General features: G+C 34.3%; 1 non-coding gene across 1 annotated transcript; it reads left to right on the forward strand.

Moving 5' to 3' along the window:
- The first annotated feature begins 14451 nt into the window (after window positions 1-14451).
- Window positions 14452-14646, forward strand: LOC120125750. Its single transcript, XR_005516395.1, has one exon. It is a non-coding gene; the product is annotated as a U2 spliceosomal RNA (small nuclear RNA).
- Window positions 14647-23182: the final 8536 nt, after the last annotated feature.

A 23182-nucleotide genomic window follows, 5' to 3' on the forward strand; every position in this document is an offset into this window, starting at 1 on the left:
GAGATGAACCGACCTTGAAAATGCACTAAAAATAATTGCTATTGAAAATTAAATCCATTGAAAGTTTCAACTCCGAGAAAACTATGAACGTACATCATTTACGCCATCTTCTAATCAGATTCATAGACAATAGATGAAAAACTAGAGAAAGAGAAGACTAAAACAACAAAGAATGATGCACCTTCAAATCCTAACGACAACATCAGAACAAGAGATATCATGTCTTTAAATGCCAATGAAGAGGTCATGTCAGTCGCAACTGACCAAACAAAAGGACCTTAACCATACAAGCCGATGGTACTTACACATCATAGGAGGACTGGGTCGACACAGAAATACATGATACAAACAACGAAGAAAATGATGACTACAGAAGCGACGACTACACCGGAGAATGTTTGGTAATTAGACAAACCATGAATATAAAAGTCGTTAATAATTCAGACATAAAACGTAAAAAATATTCCACACAAGGTTCCACATTAAAGCCAACCCATTTTTCATCATCATTGACAATGAAAGTTGTGTAAACATCATAAGCGACTATGTTGTGGAGACACTCAAACTACCTTATCAATGACATCCAAAGCCATATTTCTTACAATGGTTTAACGAAGGTGCTAAGCTAAAGGTAACAAAGAAATGCCTTGTCAAACTCAAGATGGGTAAATACAATGATGGCATATGGTGTGATGTGATCCCGATGCAAGCGACTCATATTCTGCCAGGACGACCATGGCATTACGACGACGACGTCACATACTTTGGTAAAACCAATACATACATGTTAAACCTCCATGGTAAGCCTTTTCGTCTTCTTCCTTTACCCCTAAAGATATTTTTAATGATCAACAAAGAATTTGTGAGGAGGTCGGGGATTCCAAAGAAAAGGAAAAAGAGGTCAAAACCAATAACAGCCAAATAAAATAGTGACTCAAAATCTATGTGTGAGCATAAATGCTTTGAGATAGAACCTTCTTCAACAATCTTGCATCCTTGTTCGCTTTAAGGAATCAATTTTTTTATATCTAACATTAACAAGGATTTACCTTGTGTGTTTTCAACTTTTTTATAGGATTTTCGAGAAGTGTTAGGTGATCCACCTGCATAGTTCGTGCGCAGGGAATCCATGTAGATGATGAAAAGTTAAAAGCACCACGAGATTCGCACACACCGTCTTTCATCGTCTATAGTTGTGAAATGGTGCTAGATGATCTTCCTAATGGATTACCACCTAAAATCCCTAATCATGGTGATTTATTACTGAATAATCAAGATTTACAAGAGTCCAAAGATTCATGGATGAATCCTTGTCAGGAGAGGGGAATGATACATGCACGAGAGCTCATAATGATGACAAAGCCTTCGTATTTGAAATAATGTTTCTACTCAAACCTATTAGAAGAACAAGTTCATGAAGATTCAAAGCACATCTAATTGATTCCAGGTTAAATCCTTTTGAAGAGAGAGAGGATGATACATGCGTCAAAAGGCTCACATCAAATGAAGATGGACTAGTACCTCCAATTGATCCACACGAACAAGCATTGCTAAAGATGAATAGCATAGTAGCACACTTGAGACTGCTCTTTGAATGGGATATTGATATTATTCGGTCAAGATGTCTTCAGGAATCACATCAATCTGATATATGGAACTCGAGATACATTCATTTTACCGAAGATAACACATGCAGAAATTCCTATATGGGATTAATACGAGATTTTATAAATATTACGATTTTTCAATATTTTATTGATTATTTGTAATATAATTTAATATAGGATGATACATTATCTTTTATGATTAGATTTATTATTTTATTAGGAATTAAGATCAAGTTAAAATATTATTCTTATTTTATTATTATTTTATTATAAATTAGGATAGAATCAAAACATTATCTTTATTCATTAGTTATGTTACAACAATGACTCCTTTTCCTTATATAAAGGATGCTCCTCCCACCATTGTAATGATTCAAGTTTTATCCTTTTCAATACAACATGAGTACATTTATTTCTTTGAGGCTACATTTATTTTGAAGTTCTAGAGAGTTCTTAAGAGGAAGATCTTCACACTCAGGTTTGCCTTTTCATTACGACTAGGAGGGCTGGTTAGAGCCGATTATCGAGTTTACCTAATCAATTGCGATTAGGAGGGTTCGTATGACAAATATCCATCAATTTTCCACAAATCCATCCTCACCATCATCTTCTTTACCACCCACCTCAATAAGGGAGATCATCTTGATTTCTTTATTTATCTTTAGTTCTTAATCTTTTATTATCATTATTTATCTTGTTCTAACCTTATTCCTTATTTTGATTCCAGCACCTAAAATAACTAAAAGAAGCCCTAATCCATTTTCCATCTCATTCTTGATTGACTCTAGAGCTTTGTAGGTTTGAATCTTCAAGAAGAGCATCATTCATCAATATTGCTTGTTCTTTTACACGGAACATTCAAAGTACCCCAACAGAGCTACTTCGCAAAATATTCATCATTTCAATTTCTATTTGTTTAATTTTAGTTTAGATTCAAATCTTCTTGTTAGTTTGCTATTTTTCATAAAAACGAAAAGCAAAAAATTAAAAGAAAAAAAAACCAAACAAATTCACAAAAATTCAAAAATTGGAAACAAAGGAATTTAGGGCTAATTTTCTCCATATCTCACATTCACCCTAAGAGTAATCTCCTATCCAAAATTAACCCCATACAAAGTTCATTAGGACCTTCAAATACATCAATCAAGTTTCATTAACAGATTCGGTCTATAATCTTGTTGAAATTCTTGAAAATTCTACAGGAAGAATTTTGTGCTAAAAATTTCCATATTTAAACAACTTTTATTTAAGGTCATTAAAAAATCAAAATTTTTAGAGATCGATAACACCTTCGAATATAGCAATCAAGAAAAATAGACTGTTTGAGGACTCACTATTCAACCGAGTCTACAGGATACTACTGAATGTATTTGGTCTGAAAATTTTACAGGTGGGTTATACACATATATACCAACATTCAAGAATTTTTCTAGAACTTTTAAACACCATAAACCCCCTCGAACACGTTTCTCAAGTTGACCTAGCATTTTCTAGGTTTCTAGTTTGGTTTTTTTCTTTGATGCCTAATGATTTAGGTTCTTTTGATTTTTTTCCTTTTATTGTTCTTTTACATTATCTAACACGTTATCTTCCTTGTGTTAGTAAGACCAAAAGAGTTTGCATATTCCTTCACTCCTTGCATTCTCGTTCACTTGGATTCTGACCTTTGTTTGACTTATTAAAACTTCAAGATCTTGTTCATTTTTTGTTAGTGATCAAACTCTGATACGAATCTAGAAAGGCTTTTGGAAAATCAGTCTCCATGTGTTCACGTTGTGTTGCTTTCCTTAGAGTGACTTGTGAGGTTTATTGTTTTGTTGAAATTATTTTACTTTACATTCTTTTTCTTTGAGTGCTTTGAATTTCAAGATGCTGAAAAACTATTTGGAGACCCAACTAGCTATAATGGATGACGTACTAAATTCCATATATTCCCTGACAAAGTCAATGCAAGATAATCGATACACGTTTTATAGTGTTTTCAAAAGATTGGACTGTATATAAGAATCAATTAGAAACAATCGACGACCTTTTCGACCACTATAAGAGACAACAGGATTTATGAGAATGACAAGAAAGATAATTCTTCTCCAAACCTAAACTTAACATCCCTCATTTTCAAGGCAACTACAATCCAGATAAATATTGTGACTGGGAGGATAAAGTAGATATCATGTTCGATTACTACACTTTCCCATTGGAAGAATAGGTAACTCTTGTCACTTTGGAGTTCACTCATTATGCACTAACTTGGTGGACTCAATTATGGAGATCTCAAATGGAAAAAAGACTCGACCCACTATGATCATAGACTGAATTGAAGTATGTTATGCGAGAATGATTTGTACCTTCCTTCTATACCCGCAAAGTCAAGTAACGACTACAAAGGATATGACAAGGCCAACGATCCATGGAAGACTACTACAAAGAAATGAAATCATTGTTCCAAAGAGCATTCATCAAATAAGATCAAGAGGATACCATCAATAGATTCGTAGTTGGACTCAACGAAAGGATTATAGATTAACTCGAGATTCAGGGATACACCGACCTAGAAGATGCATTAAAAACAATTGCAACTAAAAAATGAATCAGATAAAGTTTTGATTCCAAGAAAACTATCAAGGTACATCATTTACTCTACCTTCTAATCATATTTAGAAGTCAACAGATGAAAAACTAGAGGAAGACAATACTAAAACTACAAAGAATGATGCATCTTCAAATCCTAACGACAACATCAGAACAAGAGATATCATGTCTTTAAATGCTAATGAAGAAGTCATGTCAGTCGCAACTAACCAAAGAGATGGACCTTAACCATACAATTTGATGGTTCTTACACATTAGAGGATGACTGTGTTGACACAGAGAAACATGATACAAACAACAAAGAAAATGATGACTATACTGGAGAATGTTTGGTAATTCGACAGACCTTGAACATGCAAACCCCTAATGATTCAAAAATACAACATACAAACATATTCCACACAAGGTGCCAAATTGAAGACAAATCATTTTCCATCATGATTGACAATGGAAGGTGTTTAAACGCCGTAAGCAACTACGTTATAGAGACACTCAAACTACCTTACCAATGACATCTGAAGCCATATTGCTTACAATGGCTTAACGAATGCGTTAATCTAAAGGTAACAAAGACATGTCTCATCAAACTCAAGATGGGTAAATACAATGAAGACATATTGTGTGATGTGATTTCGATTCAAGCAACTAACATTTTGTTATGACGACCATGGTATTACGATAACAATGTAACATACTTTGGTAAAACCAACACATACATGTTAAACCTTCATGGTAAATCTTTTCATCTTCACCCTTTACCCCCTAAAGAGATTCTTAAAGATAAAAAAAGAATTCGTGAAGAGGTTGGGGATTCTAAAAAAAGGCAAAAGAGGTCAAAACTAATAAAAGCCAAATAAATGACCCAATGGAGGTGATCTAACCTAATTGTGAAAATAAAATAGTGACTCAAAATCTATGTGTGAGCATAAAAGCATTGAGAGAGAACCTTCTTCAACAACCTTGCATCCTTGTTCGCTTTAAGGAATAAAGTGTTTTGATTTCTAACATTAACAAGGATTTGCCTAGTGTGTTTTCATTTCTTTTACAAGATTTCTGAGAAGTGTTAGGTGATCCACCTTGATATAAGATGAATCCACTATTCAAGGGAATTGAGTAGATATCCTTATTGTTGTTCCGATCTAGGAATGACAAAAATTAATGCTCTTGAATTATAAGTATGGCTGCAACAAATAATATAAATAGATAGTATTAGTAATGATATAAGGGAATGGATGAGTACAGTAAAAGATGAAAAGATAAGAAATAGTTGGTTGTAGAATTGAATATGATGATGATGATGATATTCTTCAATGGAAGATTGTTGATTGTGTAAATGTTTAATGGTTAATGGTGATTAAAGTGTATCTCAAACACGCCAAAGAAGCTATGCTGGATAACACAACCCCGGTCTTCACAAACTTGCTTGAGGGATGGTAATGGTGTCTTTAACCCACTATATATGAAATCTAGGAATTATAAGAATTAAGGTGATAGGTTTAATTCCACTAGTACAGAAATATACTTGTTTAATTCATAAAGTTCTCAAAGAACTTTGAAGAGAGATTAACACACAAAAAAGTTGTTTATAATATGAATGAGATGAGTGCAAATGAAAGTAACCTCTCAATTTATAGGAAATGAGAGGGCTTGGATGAATAGGCACCTAGTGATTCGACAAATACATAATTTTTAATTAAAGTACATAATTAATTAAGTGAAATGAATACGTCCGTAGGCTTGGTGATGGTTCGACTAATCCTTCATAAAGGAGCATGATATTTCGGCCATGCATGACTCAACCTCCCCTTGGCCGAATGGTGATATGTTTGTTCATCTTGGTGCCAAATTCATCTCCCTTGGCCAAACGGTGATGTGCCTGTTCATCTTGGCACCAAAGTCTACAAGTGCAAGGCATGTGGTGGTCGAATAGGCATAGTGCTTGCCTCATGTCTCTTTATGATTTAAGCTTTCATTTGATGTTATCTCTTCACCAGCGTGCACCTGGATGAAAGGGCATCTTCATGGATAGCAACATTCATGAAAAGTCATAATTGTTGGAAGGTAACCTTTCATGTTTGAGCTAGCTATAAGGTGAAAGAGATGGAGGTGAGTTGGTCATAGGTGACTTGCAATATGATGAATGTTATGGCAGCTCCTTGTGGAAAGGCACTTCTTGGAATGGTCACTATTCGAGAAAAGTTGCGATTTCACAAAAATTAACTTAGGACATATTTGAAGCGTCCTGAGTGGTGATGCTGATGGTTCAGTTCCCTAACTGAATTGAAGTCATCTTGTAGCTCAAATCTTCATCTCAACCCCACTGTGGGCTCACTAGTCTCCGGATAACTTTTCATCAAATATTCCTTATGCTCTACTAAGCATCCCCATATAAGTTTCCTTGATGTTGCTTTCACTATTTATCTCAAAATAGCTCCCATAGTTTTGGCCGAATATACCTACATTCAAAACAAAAAAACTATGTTAAGAATATGATCTATTATAAAGTAATAATGATGTGCATATTATAATGATATGGGCTATGGGCTATAATAATAACTCATGCATCATATGATAATGAATGAATATTATTATTATAAATATAGATTATATGCATGAATATTAATCACTGATGCAAACTATAGGACATAATGAATGAATGCACATGTTATGATAATTCAAGTATAGTCTAATATGCAAATGTATGCTCATAATAATATATAGTGCATAAATGAGTAAATATATGATAAAGTAAGCTATAAATCCCTTAGATTGAGCTTGATGGATCTTCAATGATATGAGTATGTCATGAAGAAAGTTGGTGCTAGACAGGATCACATCATCCCCCTTCTTTTGGTAGATTTGTCCTCAAATCGAAATGTGACTTCACCAAATTGTACGCCCATTCAATCGTTGTTGGTTTACCTCCATAGGTCATCTTTATGAAAGGATTCTTATCAAAAGTCATACTGCTTGAATAAGTTCCTTGAATGTCCATGACCTGAAAAGAAAGAAAACTTTTATAAGTAAAAACAATTAAACATAATTAAAAGCAAAATATACTCCCTGTTTTTGTTTGTTGCATGGTCAAATATCATGTCTTTTGAAGACATATTGCTTTGAATGATTTCCTTTGGCATCCCAAAAGTTATGTTCCATGTCTCTCCAATAGTTGTGTTCATTGAATCATGAAAAGTCATAACCTTAGGCTCTTGAAAAGTCACATCCTTTAAGCCTTTATGAATCACGCGTCTTGGCTCTTTCCCTTGACAAGTTGTGTCCTTTAAGTCATCCTGCAAATAAAAAATTATGCATTTTCAAGGTTAGAATAATCATCCTTAATATTGCGTCTTAACAACAAATATTCTCATATCAAGCACTTAGATGAATAAGCTCTTGTTTTCTAAATAGTTTCCTCCATTCTTGATGATACTTTCCAAATGATGGCTCTTGAGTTTGTGGACAATTCTGCATTATACTCTTGAAATGGTTTAGTTCAATTCACCAATCAATATCACAATGACAAAGGATCTTGCCATCAACGTTTGGTAGGATAACACCATGTATATGAATTGAATTCCTGTAAATTAAATCAAAGTTATAATAAGAGAAATTATAAATAAATTGAATTGAAATATCAAACCAAGGTGGATGTTTAATGGCAGCTGGCTGCTGAATTTTTTTCAGGATTGGTAATGCACTTGGAATGTCAACGAACACAACTCTTGACACTTCAAGTGATCCTTCTTTTGGAACTTCAAATGGCATAACCTTTGAAATACCAAGAGACATGTTTTGTGAATCACAAAAAGTTATGACTATTGGTTCTTCAAAAATCACATCTTTTAGTTTTCCAAAAGCCATGATTTTTGAATCATCTCTTTGAAAATATACGTCTCTTGAATTTCCATACAAAACAAAAGGAAGAATATGAGAATGAGTAAGGTTAGATAAAATTTGTTCTTTACTCTCCTCTTTTTCTCCAATTTCATTCTTCTCATTTTAAACTCCAACTTTTTCTGCATCCACCCTCTTATGTTCATAATTTTCAACTCCAACGTTTTGTTCAACTTTAAAAAGCTTTTCTCCAATTTAATTTTCCTCCAAACATTCTCCCTCAATTTCATTATCTTTAAGTTGCTCTTTCATTACTTCAATGCTCCTTTTCAAATGAGTTTGATCTTCATTCACTCGGTAGTAGATAATGGAGTCAATATGACTTTTTTTTTCATTGTGGAATAAAGAGTACCGATTTGTGAAGCCATCATGAACAACCCTCTTATCGAATTTCCAAGGCCTCCCTAAGAGTATATGGCACGCATTCATTGGTACCACATCACAAAGGACTTCGTCTTGGTATTTTCCAATTGAGAATGGAATGATAACTTGTTTGGTGATCTTGACTTCACCTCCATCATTTAACCATTATAACTTGTATGGTATGGAATGTTTAATCACCTTGAGTCTGAGCTTTGCCACCATTAAAGTGCTTGCAACGTTGGTACAACATCCCCCATTCATAATCATGAAACAAACATTGTTGTTTACATGACAACGAGTGTGAAAAATATTTTCTCTTTGATTATCCTCCATGGATTGAAGATTTAAAGCTCTTTTAACAACCAAAACTTATCCTGAAACTTGAGACATGGTTAGTAATAAAATAAAATAAACTTTACTATCACACTAATAAAATCTCACTATCTTCGCTCCAAATAAAAGTTAATAGATCACTCCACTCAACACTCGTGTTTACGCTCGAGAATATAATTTAGCTTTTAACAATTCCCCTTCTGATCACACTCACTCAATATGCCTTTTTCCTCTCTATCTCTCTTGTTAGGTCCTTTTAAGATCTAACTCAAAATTAGAACAAGTAATTCTCTCTTGTGTGCGTCAGCTGTAATATAAGTTAGGGTGGAAAGGAAAAAAGAAATGTAAAGATAGAAGAAATGATTTAAGGATATGAAAAGAAGATAATGATTTAAGAAAAAAGAAAGGAAAATCAAAAAAGGAATAGGTGACTTACAACCCAAAAACAACACTTACTGTACCCTTTCACGAGACACAATAAGGTTATCTACCTCAGTGTAGATATGCCTCCTTGATTGACTTGAAATGGTAATGCACTTTCCTTTTATTTTACTTTCATTTTGTTTAAAATTCTTTTCTTCCTTTTGATATTTCTTTTTGTTTTGCACTCCTTTGTTTGATGTAGGAGTTTTTTATTTCCTTTTGAACTTTTTTTTCTTTTGTTTTTTTTTTGTTGCACGCTGATGTCACTTTTGTGTCAATCCAACTATGCTCTGAATACCACTTGATATAGACGAATGTACACTCTTCAAGGGAAGTGAATAGATAGCCTTATTATTGTCCATATCTAGGAATGACAAAAAGTAATGCTCTTGAATTATAAGTATGGATGCAACAAAGAATATAAATAGATAGTATTAGTAATGATATAAGGGAATGGATAAGTAAAATAAAAGATGAAAAGATAAGTAAGAGTTGGTTGCGAAATTGGATATGATGATGATATTCTTCAATTGAAGATAGTTGATTGTGTTGATGATGAATGGTTGATGGTGATGAAAGTGTATCTCAAACACGCCAAAGAAGAAGCTATGCTAGAGAGCACATCCCCTGTCTTCACAAACTTGCTTGAGTGATGGTAATGGTTTCTTTAACCCACTAGATATGAAATCTAGGAATTATAAGAATCAAGGTGATAGGTTTGATGCCACAAGTATAAAAATATACTTGCTTAATCGATAAAGTTCTCAAAGAAATTTTAAGAGAGATTGACTCACAAAGAAGTTGTTTATAATATGAATGATATGAGTACAAATGAAAGCAACCTCTCAATTTATAGGAAATGAGAGGGCTTGGCCGATAGGAACCTAGTGATTCAATAAGTACATAATTTTTAATGAAAATACATAATTAATTAAGTGAATGAATATGTACGTAGGCTTGGTGACGGTTCGACTAATCCTTAATAAAGGAACATGATGTTTCAACCATGCATGAATCAACCTCCCATTGGTCGAATGGTGATATGTTTGTTCATATTCGTGCCAAAGTCATCTCCCTTTGTCGAATGGTGATGTGATTGATCATCTTGGTGCCAAAGTCTTCATGTGCAAGGCATGTGGTGGCCAAATAGGCATGCTACTTGCCACATGTCTCTTCATGATTTAAGCCTCCATTTGATGTTATCTCTTCACCAACGTGCACCACGATGAAAGGGAATCTTTATGGACAACAACATTCATGAAATGTCACAATTTTTGGAAGTAACCTTTCATGTTTGAGCTAGTTATAAGGTGAATGAGCTGGAGGTGAGCTGGTCATAGGTGAGTTGCAACATGATGAACGTTATGACAACTCCTTTTGGAAAGGCACTTCTTGGAATGACAACTATTCGCAAAAAGGTAAAAATTCACAAAAATTGATTTAGGACATATTTGAATTGTCCTGAGAGGTGATGATGATGATGCAGTTCCCAGCTGAATTGAAGTCATCTTGTAGGTAAAATCTTCAGCTCAATCCAGCTATGAGCTTACTGGTCTCCGGACAACTTTTCACCAAATGTTCCTTATGCTCTCCTAAGCGTCCCCATATAAGTTTCCTTAATGCCGCTTTCACCATTTAGCTCAAAATAGCTCCCATAGTTGTGGTCGAATGTACCTACATTCAAAACATAAAAACTAAGTTAAGTATATGAACTATTTTAAAGTAATAATGATGTGTATATTATAAAGATATGGATTATAGGTTATAATAATAACTCATGTGTCGTATGATAATAAATGGATATTATTATTATAACTATAGATTATATGCATGAATATCAATCAATGATGCAAACCATAGGACATAATGAATGTATGCACATGTAATGATAATTCAAGTATAGTCTAATATGCAAATGTATGCTCATAATAATTTAAAGTGCATAAATGGGTAAATATAAGATAAAGTAAGGTAGAACACCTTTAGATTGAGCTTGATGGATCTTCAATGATGTGAGTATGTCATGAAGAAAGTTGGTGCTAGACAGGATTACATCACACCTGGTATATTACCACCGATCAAAAGAAAACAACACTAAACCAATCTAATTCAAGGTTCCATCATACCTCGTCAAACAAACAATCTTAAAGAAAACAAAGAGTTAAATTTGTTACAAAAAGGTTACATCCAGGAAAGCCTTAGTCGTAACACCATCTTAATGACGAAACATAATTGAAACAACTATATAGTTCGTACACAGAAAATCCATGTGGATAATGAAAAGGTAGAAGCACCACGAGATTCACCCACACCGTCTTTCATCATCGAGAGTTGTTATAAGACCTCGATCCTGGAATCCAATCAAATTACATAAGTTTCATGTTTTCCATTCCTGGTAACTACCAAGTCCCTCCGAAAAATACTTTGATCCTCTAGTGTGTTCCCCATGAACTACATGATTGTCTTATATGTTTTGAAATAAGTTTCACCAAAATTTATTGATTTACTGGTTTATGAACCATGGCTACATGGTATGTGTTCTCTGATTATGGTTTTCACTGAAAAAATGAATGTTCCTGATTTATGGAATCATGGATTTTACTGGTTTATGAACTATGGTTTTCTATTTCCATTGGTTACTACTTGAAATATTTTATTAGGATTTATCTGGGTAGGCTGGAGTATGGAGGTTCAGCTCTGATCAAGTTGGTTAATCCTTACGAACCAAAGGTGACCCTTAGGTAGGGTCTGAGGCCCCGAGAAACTTTCTTGGGTAGTCTCTTAGGCCCCAAGGCACTCCTTTGGGTTAATCATGGGACTACATATGTTGTACGGGTGGATGGCAGTTATATGGTTTATTTCATTATCATGTTTATGAGATTTTACTGGATCACGATCCAAAAATTATGGTTTATTGTTAAAAAGGATTTCTACTGGATATTGTATGGGTGGGATTCTGGAGTATGGAGGTTCAGCTCCGATCAAGCTGGTAAATCCTTACGGACCTAAGGTGACACTGGGGTAGGCTCCGAGGCCTCGGGAAACTTTCTTGGGTAGGCTCTCGGGCACCAAAGCATTACCTTAGGGTGGCTCCCTTTGTTGTGTACTCAAGGTAAGTCCTTATATATGCAGTTCTAGGGAACTGTATAACGGTGTTCGATTACTCCCGTTAAGTTACACAACCCTTACCATCGAGCTCCCCATTCAGTCGCGGTTAGAAACCAGTCGGTGGTGTCCCTTATCTTCGTTTTTTTCTTTGGACACCATTGATAATGAACTTCGATCCTTTCCTTACAAATTTTTACTTGGTTTTAGTTGATTATTGATGTTGATTTGGAGCGATTATGGCTAGTATTGAAACAAAGAGTAATCAGTTGATCACCCCGACCTCTGTCAGCACCGCACGTGACGCCAAGCACCGATAGTGCGTGTGGGATCCTCTGCCGACCCAGGAAACTTCTGGAACCAGTTTAGATAGCTTGAATAGGCCCAAATAGGGTCTGTTAGACTTGACCGAGTAAATTTAGTCTGAGTCAACCCGACCGAGTCAACTCGTCCGTGTCAACCCGTTGACTTTGACCGGAAAGTCAAAATTTTTAAAAAGTCATATTTTATGTTTTTCGATGTTATAAGTCCAACCTGAAGTCTGTTTTGCCAAATTCGCACTCGGTAAACCGTTTTCAATGTTTTATCTCCGAATTCAAATTGGTTTTTCAATTAAGTTTAGTTTATGACATAAACTCATTAGCTATGTTTCCAAGAAATTATTAGATGTTAGATTCAAGTTTGAGGGTGATTGAATGGAGTTTATATGGTTGATCGATATGGCATAAAAATCGAGGTAATACTCTACTACCTTTTGTATGATTTTCAAAACTCATTTATAAATGGTAAATTCATGAATGTAAATGTTTGGTCCATTAGGTGTATTTAACTGTCATTGGACTCAGACGGAAATTGGAATAAAGATAGAACACTGTATAAGACTCTGACGGCTCGAACAAGGAATTGGTAGATCGATCGGAAAAAAGCTGTTAAATGATTTAATCAGTAAATCAATCAATCTCAGAACTCATAAATTCTAATTAATCTCGTTAAAGGTTAAATGTTGTGAATATTTGGATATGAAATTTTCAAAAATAGCACTATAAGGTAAAATTATGAAAATGCCCTTGTACTATAAAATGACCAAGGCTTCCCCTGGTCGTGAAAATAACCTCCAATGATCAAATGAACAAAGTGCCTTGAACTCTAAAGGAACTATAATACTTTTAAGCCTAAATTATCGAAAGTAATGCCACTGACAGAATTGTTTGAAATGGTGTTAATACGCTTAGTATGAAAAATAGTCTTTAGATGGACTCGAACCGAATACGATTTAAGTAATAAATTGGTTAAAACTCGTTTGAATTACCCAAAGGAATTAGATGAGTGATAGGAAATAAATTAAGGTTAGGGATGAATAGACAAAGGAACTAATCTTAGAATCTTTAAACTTTGAATATTGCTGTTAAATGTTTTGATGTCAAAAATTTTTGGAAAGAAAATTTTGAAAATACTCTTATGAAGCAAAAAGATAATGAAATTGACTCGAATGGGGGAATTAACCTGATAAATCGTTCTTAACATGATAGAACTACAGATCCACCAATTAAACTCCAGACTTGTTTGGAAGATCTGTAAATCGGTTGGAAGGTCTGAAAATCGGTTACTAATCCTCGGGATCAATAATAACTAAATAACCCTAAAACATTATCCTAGATCTGATAGACTACTTATTCATTTGATAAATACTCGATTTGTTCAAAAACATCATGGTTACCTATTTTAAATCCCGAGGCGATAAAAGATTTAGAATTTCTGATTTTGAAACCACCGATGATTAAATTATGAGAATTGATATATATATATATATATATATATATATATATATATATAGCAATTATAAGTATTTAACCCAAAGAGAGCCGTTCAACCCCAAGCAGAATTACATTTTATGTAATATTATTCTTATTTAAGAGCTTATTAATGCATAATTGCAAGTCTCCACGTTTTCATCAACTTCGATTGTAATAAGTGGACTTCTCTTATAATATCCAAAAATGTTCTTACACAAATTCATTCGAATACTCAAGGCTTTTGTCCATAGTTGTTCTTCAGACCTATTCCAAAATCCCATATGGAACGCATAACCCAAGGCTGAGGTTGAGGTGTGATATAATCCTATATTCGGAAACGCATACCTTTCTCGGCCTCTTAGATAACATCAAGTGTAGTATATGTTTTTATTAGTTTAATATTTGATATATTAATGATTGGTCCACATTATATTAAATTAATTTTTATTAGGGAGATTCCACCATAATAGCTTTCAATTGGGGTTCTCGACTATTTTTTTTGTATTACACTATTGTACAGATCTAGTATATTGTTACGACATCAGCACATGTCTTTCAACCATTTGACGTGCATCCAAGGAGAAACTAAGAAGAAAATGTAAATAAGAAGTAAACCTGCAATGTTATAACATCTAAACTCTAAATGTTATGTGAGTGCGATGAATGAGGTGACAAATGGTATGATATGAATGATATAGGGACAAAATAAGCTCAGAATGTGGGAAAAATATATGCTATTTAGAGTAGTATCACATCCCAACACTTGAACGTTTGTTTTTCCTCAAGTAAACAGAATAATATAATCATAATAGCAAGTTTTAAAGAGGCTTCACGTGTTCCTATTCTTGCTACCCAAGTCAAACAAGTTCCAGGTAGATAGGTCATAGAAATTAACCTATCTAATGCGCCAACATCCACAAGATTAAATCAAAGGGTGGATTCCATTAGATCAATACATCAAACTCCAAATTTAAGCTCTAAGTACCTATCACAAATATCTAAACCTAATATAGAAAGCTTTGGGCCAACAAGGGATACTTAGAATCAGGGTTCCTTTGAGCCTGAGAAGTAACGATGGGGTGTGACAAACCCCCAGGATGCACATTCGTTGCTTCGACACATACTTATGAAGGGAGAACATAGAGCGTGTTTGCAACGGAGTATTCCCTTTTAAAACAATGTCCCCACATCCCCACAGATTTTTTATAAAAGAAATAAACATATTTTTAAAATATATATATCGTGTATCATATGTGATAAGACATTTAAAGAAGAGTGTTTGTGTTTATAAAAAATTACTATTTCATTATCCTAGAATTACAAACATAATTGTCAGCGCAAAAGTTGTTTTGGTTCCACTAACCTATTTGAAAAAGTTCTCATCTAACTTAGGATTTTTATGCATCGAATATATTTAACACTTAACCTCTACTCAGTAGATTACACTATCGTATTCTACACCTAAGGTCAAGAACATGCAAGATGGAGTTTAGAATTCCTTCAAATAATATACAATCCCCACACTTAAAGTTTGCATTGTCCCAATGCAATTAAATCTAAATGCAAAATATCCTATATACAAAAACAACAAAAATATATGACGCAGACAAATAACTTGATACGATACAAACTAGCAACCAAGGCAATCTTGCATCTCCAACCTTTCATCAAAATCACGAGGGAGTTTTCTATACCTTGTTCAGTTCCTACTTTGCATTCATTGTGTTTACATGATAGCAGTGGTGCACTTAGGGAAACTTGTGGTGCAAGGTACCAGCTTAACAACCACCTTTGTTAACATAAGTTTCTATATTTATTCACGTTGGTTGTGTTCTTGAGAACGGATGGAACCATCACCACCATGGCCAATGGGATGTTTTTCTAGTTTTCTTTGTATGTTTCTTTTGTGGTTTCATGTGGATGAAATGGAAATGCCAATTAAAAAGCTAGGTTTTCAAAATATACATGTAATAAATTAATGATTTAAGTTGAAGTGTTGATTAAAATCTATAACAATGTCTCAAATTTTTATAAAGTATAAGGATTCACTTGTAATAAAATAAAATATAATGACGAATATTTCAATTTATAACATACAAGATTTTGAAACTGAAATCTTAAAAAAACAAAATGTATTAAAATCTTTGCAATTTATCGAAACGTTCTTCATCTAAAATTGATTGATTCATTGTTTTGTTTTCTTTAAAGAGTCAACTATGGTTAGTGTATTAAGAGTCTTTTAACTATATTGTATACAAATTTTCAATTAATTATGGCCGACAGAGGGTGGGCCTAAGGTATAATTATGGTGGGAAATATTGCTTCAAGTTTATATACATATACCCTAATATGTAGTCATGTGTGCTTAGTAATACTAATAAATTTTATATGCTTAATTGAACTACGTATATACTTGTTGGTATTTTATAGAGGTAACATGTCGGAAGGTAATTGAAAAAAGACAAGCACCCAAATATGTGGCTCTTGCTTGCCTTTTCCCTCATGAAAGTTGGGTTCCATGCTATCCCATTATGTCTTATTTTTTCCCTTATCCATGATGGGAGAGCTTGGAACTTAACTTTCAAGAGGGAAAAGCGAGGAAAAGCAATAGTAAGAGCTATTTTAAAGAACCATTCATTGTGGATGTGCGCACATAGTGCATGTACGATTATTCATCAACTCATGATGAATTCTGTGGATTTACACACATAGTGCATGTACGGTTATTCATCAACTCATGACGAATTTCGTGGATTTGCACACATAGTGCATGTACGGTTATTCATCAACTCATTATGAATTCCGTGGATTTGCACACATCATGCCTGTATGGTTATTCATCAACTCATGATGAATTCCGTGGATTTGCACACATAGTGCATGTATGGTTATTCATTAACTCATGATGAATTCTGTGGATTTGCACACATTGTGCATGTACGGTTATTCATCAACTCATGATGAATTATGTGGATTTGCACACATAGTGTTTGTACAGTTATTCATCAACTCGTGATGAATTATGTGGATTTGCACACATAGTGCTTGTACGGTTATTCGTCAACTCATGACGAATTTTGTGGATTTGCACACATAGTGCCTGTACGGTTATTCATCAACTCATGATGAATTTTGTGGATTTTCACACATCGTGCATGTATGGTTATTCATCAACTCATGATGAATTCCGTGGATTTGCACACATAGTGTCTGTACGGTTATTCATCAACACATGATGAATTCCGTGGATTTGCACACATCGTACCCGTATGGTTATTCATCTACTCATGATGAATTCCGTGGATTTGCACACATAGTGCTTGTAAGTTATTCATCATCTCATGATGAATTATGTGGATTTGCACACATAGTGCCTGTATGGTTATTCATTAACTCATGATGAATTCCGTGGATTTGCACACATCGTGCCTGTACGGTTATTCATCCACGTATGATGAATTCCGTGAAATGCACACTTAGTCCTATTTGGTAATCACCACATACATATTAAGAAATCATACATATATGATTAGTACAACATATAGTTACACAATTAAGTGCACTCACCTGGCTATCTTTGCTATTGTATCCAAAATTTAAAGTTTCTTACAGAGGTCCTTTGCCTTTGCCCTTTGTTTTGTTTGTTTTGGGATTTTGATTTCGATCTACTCTAGCATCCATTAAATACATATATAATATCAATTATTAGTATGATTCCTAACAATTACACTTAAACATTACTCAATAGAACCTATTATTAACTTTTCTACAACATTATCAACATATCTTACAATTTCTGGTTCCTCAATATCGATACCCATACCATGGTATGAATACTACCATACTATGATACCGATATTATGCTATGGTATCGATACCATTTTTGCATTCTGTTATGAAATGGTATCGATACCTTCCCTTCGGTATCGATACTACCCTCCAGGTATCGATACCGATTGAATCAGTATCGATACTACTTAGCATATTCATCCTATTTTAACCAGTAGTATTGGTACTACTCTATCAGTACCGATACTCGTGCCTAGAATTTCTAGTTTTTAACCCGATTATCATCCAAATGGGGTTAAATTCCGTTATATATACACCATACAATGCTATTAAACTCTTATTTAACTTTCCATACTAACATTCCTTCATTTAGCCTCTTAAAACATCTAAAATATTTCAAGAACATTAAATTCTAAGATTCATACCACTTTTCCTAGTATATTCTTAATCCTATCTAATGCTTCTAATCTCTCAATTACCTCTTTGACAAGTCAAATCTACCAGTAAACATCAATAAATACTCACATATTAACATATCATTTCAAAACCCATTTTCTATAATCTTCATTATTTCCCTTATCTCATAGTTTTAATCCCATCTAATCCTTCCTTAGTCTTTTATACCTTCTATCATGCTCAAGGCTTCAATAACTACCCAAAAATAAAAGGATAAACCATCAAATTGAAATCTCACATTTGTTATGGGGAATAGCTATTTCCACGGAGAAGAGGAAGAAAAAAGGGAGATGGCTTTTGGTAATTTCTTTTCCCCTTCCCCTTCTCTTTAATATCTTATTACAAATGAATTTTAAATTCATTTTCCCCTTAAAGGACCAAAATGCCATCTTTATTCATCTTTCTATACAATTTAGTTCAAAACACTATTCGAAATCATTTTCTCATCTTTTAGCATTTATTCAAATTAATCACCAAATTTGAAATATTTTCAATGAAGTCTTTTATCCAATATTTAGGGCATTATAGTTGTCTAATGCTACAGGAGGAAGTTGGCGTAGAAGCAAATATTGTGTAGAACTTTCTTTGTAACCCCCTTTGACCGATGAGGGTAACCCAATTCGAAATGGGGTGTCACATTAAAGCCACCGGAGTGACCCACCGTAAAAATGGCAGAAAATTTAAAACTTTTATTAAAAGATGTAAACTCATAAAATCATTTATAAATACAAAAGTAAACTTTACCAATATTTAAAAATAAAAAAGATTTTCCCGCAAAACATGTAAAACAATTATGCTTTTTAAAATCAGTACATATCACAGTCATTAAAACATCATAGGAGTTTTTAATTCCGAATCGTCCTCCAACCGAACGCCATGTGCAGAATTGCACAACCTAAGGGATTACCTTGGGGCCTGAGAGCCTACCCAAGACAATTCTCGGGGCCACAGAGGATTACACAAGAAAAATCTTAGGGCCGCAGAGCCCATCCAAGAGTAGCCTTTGGTCTATAAGGAATTACCATTCGATGTTGAACATATCTAATGAATTACCAATATCGACTGAACCTGCCAGAGTCTTCATACCAGATCCCAGAGTGGCCCGAATAAAACATTTTCCTTCAGTAACAGAGATATCAGAACAGAAATCAGAGCATAAATCATAACAGAATTCAGATCAAATATCATAATAGAATTCAGTGCATAAATTAGAACATAAATCAGATAAAACATTCATATGATCAGGGAACACACTAGAGGTTATAGATATGGTTCGGAGGTACTGGATAATCTTATCGGACATAGAAACAAGGATCTTTAATATACCGATAGAATGTCAAAAATTATAATCACTATCGGAATAATTCATTAGCTGACAGAATCATTAGTTATTCAGAATGTGATTTATCATAATCATATTGTATTCATATATTTTTCATAGGCACTAAGTAATCAGAAGGGTATTCAGAGTCCTTTGCATCTAAGTTACTCGTGTTTTCAGATATGACCAGAGTGATTCTATTATTTAGGAAAATCAAAAGCATTTACGATTTGTGTCGGTCTATCAGAATATTGAAATAACTCAAGTTGAACAACTCCCAAAACTAATACATGTCAACCGGTCCATTCGTTGCCTTTCCAGGGTATTCACTCTTTAGTACCAACAATTCTTGTCCTTTGATCACCTTCAGAATCATAGATGAATGTAACTTAAGAAAACGAACAGATATCCAACGGTCTTTATTTTATTAATATGTTTCAACGATATTAAGAAATGTTGACATACTTGATTTGTGGTTCATAACCCATAAAGAAGGTACACCATGTAAATTCATCAGGGTTTCCAAACTTATCCAAATCATTTACTTAATCCTCAGTCATTGAGGTTACTAGTTCATTTCAGAGCTGAAGGTATTATCGTAATTTTATTCAATTCCATCAATGGCATTAATTCGGGTAAATTTATCTTGAAAGTACTTCAATTCTATTACATTTCAGAGTACTGCGCTTATTTACTCACTGGTGGTTAACTTCACCACTAGGGGAAGTCTTGGTCCTTGTTCAATACAAGGGTATTTTTATAATTTAATCATGGAGCTCTTTTCAGTAATTTCATATCCAAATATTTCCAACATTTAATCCTTAACGAGATTAATTAGAAATTTTGGGTTTTGGGTTTGATTGATTTACTGATTTATTCATTTAACTGTGATTTGTTTCCTACCAGTCTACCAATTTCTTTTTTAGAGCCGTAAGAGTCTTATACAATGTTCTGTCCTTAATCTAATTTGCTTCTGAGTCCAAAGATAGTTAACTACCCTAACGGACCAATTATTCCAATCAAGCATTTACCATCTATCCATGAGTTCTGAAAAGCATACAAAAGGTAGTAGAGTATTACCTCAGTTTTTGTGTCATACTGATCGATAATTTAAACTCCATTCGAATTCCCTCGATCTTGAAATCAACTTCCAATAATTCATCATATACATATCAACAGTAACTTCATCAAAAACAAAGCTTAATTACGAAAAATGGATTAAATAAGATGATTAATAAGTGAAAAACAGCTTATCAGGTTTGAATTTGGCAAAACGGACCTCATAAACAAACTCAAGATGTCAAAAAAAAGTTAGGATAGGTGTACCTGGAAAAAATCAACAGTTAGTCAACGACGGTCAACGGTCCGGTCAACAACAATCAACGATCAATGGCTATGCGACTCGGCTCGGTCCAGACGGTTCTGACAGGTCCAACTGGTCAGAACGGTTCAGCCTACTCCCTAGATTGCCATACGAGGCCCACTCGCAGGGCGTGGCACGTGTGGCGGTTCCGGTCATTGGTTTGGTGTGAAATTTTCCAGACTTGTAGATCGACACCCCGGGAGTCTCGTGCAAGTGTTATTTTTCAACGAAACATAACAGATCATATAATTTTAAACTATACAAACTTATCCAATGGTGATCCTCTAGTGAGGACGACAGAGCAACAACGGCGTGACGATTTTGGTCGGGTTTTGAGCGCATGGTCATGGTGAGTCCGATGGTGCAGGAGGTATGATAAACGGGTGGCCGAATCGATTGAAATCGATGAAAATCCAACGAAAATTGAGTTATATCTTATGAAGCTTCTGGTTGAGTTTTACGAAGAACAGCACCGTTCATGACGGCATAGAGGTCAGGTTTTGTTCTCCGTTCACTGGTGAGTCTATTGGTGGTGTAGGATCGAGGAACGATGGCCGGATGGTAGAGAATTAGGGTTATAAAGGTGGATCAATGGGGTTGGGAATTTGGGGAAAATTATGGTAAGCTTATGGAGAAAACCAGATTACACGGGGGAGGGGGATTTTATTTTTCAGCATCCCATAAAAATGGGTAAATTCAGAAATAGGTCCCTAAATTTCCTATAACTTCCAAAAATGGTCTTCTAACTTTGTGATTTTACGCTTTAATCCTCGATTTCTTCCAAAATACCATTTGAATTCAATAATTTATAATTTCTAAAATTTTGCCCCTAAATTAGGGCGTGACATTTTGGGACCTCCCAAGTGACCCTATAACTCATACTCTAATACTTATAATCAGGGATGGAGACACCATCCAAATCTAAGCTACGTACAAAATTTAAGGCCTAATCAAGCCTATCAATCAAGGCCGCCTCCATCACCTCATGAACAACCAAAATCCTCTTTTGAATCTTTAGTTGAGAGGTTGGTTATTTCTCAAGAAAAAATTTAGAATCGCGCTGAGGCTGATTTACAAGAAGTATATAAGCATATTAGTTAACTAGCTCATGTCATGCGACGCTTGGAATCACAAGGTAAGCTTCCATCACAAACCTAGGCGAACCCACGGGAAAATGTTAGTGACATCACCCTCCGAAGCAGTACAATTATCAAACAACCAAACCCATATGATGTTGGTGAAAATCCACCAAAAAATGAAGAAGATCTGAAATCCCAAATAGAAGAGTAAGCAGTTACGGCAAAATATCATAAGGATAAAGGGATTTACGCAAATCCTCAAAGAAAGAAGAAATAAGTTTCAAAGCCTGATCCCACACCATCTCCCTATGAAACGTCACTACCTTTTCCTTCCAAGAAAGTAAAAAGAGACAACAAGATAAAGAGAAAGAAATCTTGGAATTATTCTGAAAAGTTGAAATCAACATACATCTCCTTGACGTAATATGAAAATACGAAGGTATGCTAGATTTCATAAAGACCTTTGTATCACAAAAAGAAGGATTACCGGAATAGAAAATGTGAATTTGGGAGAGCATGTTTCAACTGTTTTCTAACGAAAGCTTCGACCAAAATTAAAAGATCAAGGTATGTTTGTTATACCTTGCAAAATTGGTAAAGTTATAATTAAACTTGCAATGTGTGATTTAGGAGCTATTATTTCTTTATATGTGAACAACTTACTTTCTAATGAGCATTTTGAAGGATACAAGAGTAACAATACAACTAGCAGATCGATCGATAATATATCCTGAATGGCTCTTGGAATATGTCTGGGTTAAGGTAAAAGAGCTTATATTTCCAGCAGGTTTCTATGTCATTGACATGGAAAATGATCGAACGAATACTTGTTCAAATATACTTTTGGGTCGTCCCTTCCTTAGAACAGTGAATACGAAAAGCGATGTAAGAAGTGGAATTCTTATAATGGAGTTTGACAGTGAGATAGTAAAATTTGATGTATAGAAAGCAATGCAACATCTAGATAAAGTTACTAGTATTAATTTTGTTGATATTATTGAGCCTCCCGTTGATGATTATATGGACTATAACTTTATTGATAATCTATGCAGTGAATTGGAGGT

This window comes from Hibiscus syriacus, unplaced genomic scaffold (genome assembly GCF_006381635.1).
Source record: "Hibiscus syriacus cultivar Baekdansim isolate YM2019G1 unplaced genomic scaffold, ASM638163v2 tig00110442_pilon, whole genome shotgun sequence".
In the NCBI taxonomy this organism is placed as follows: domain Eukaryota; kingdom Viridiplantae; phylum Streptophyta; class Magnoliopsida; order Malvales; family Malvaceae; genus Hibiscus; species Hibiscus syriacus.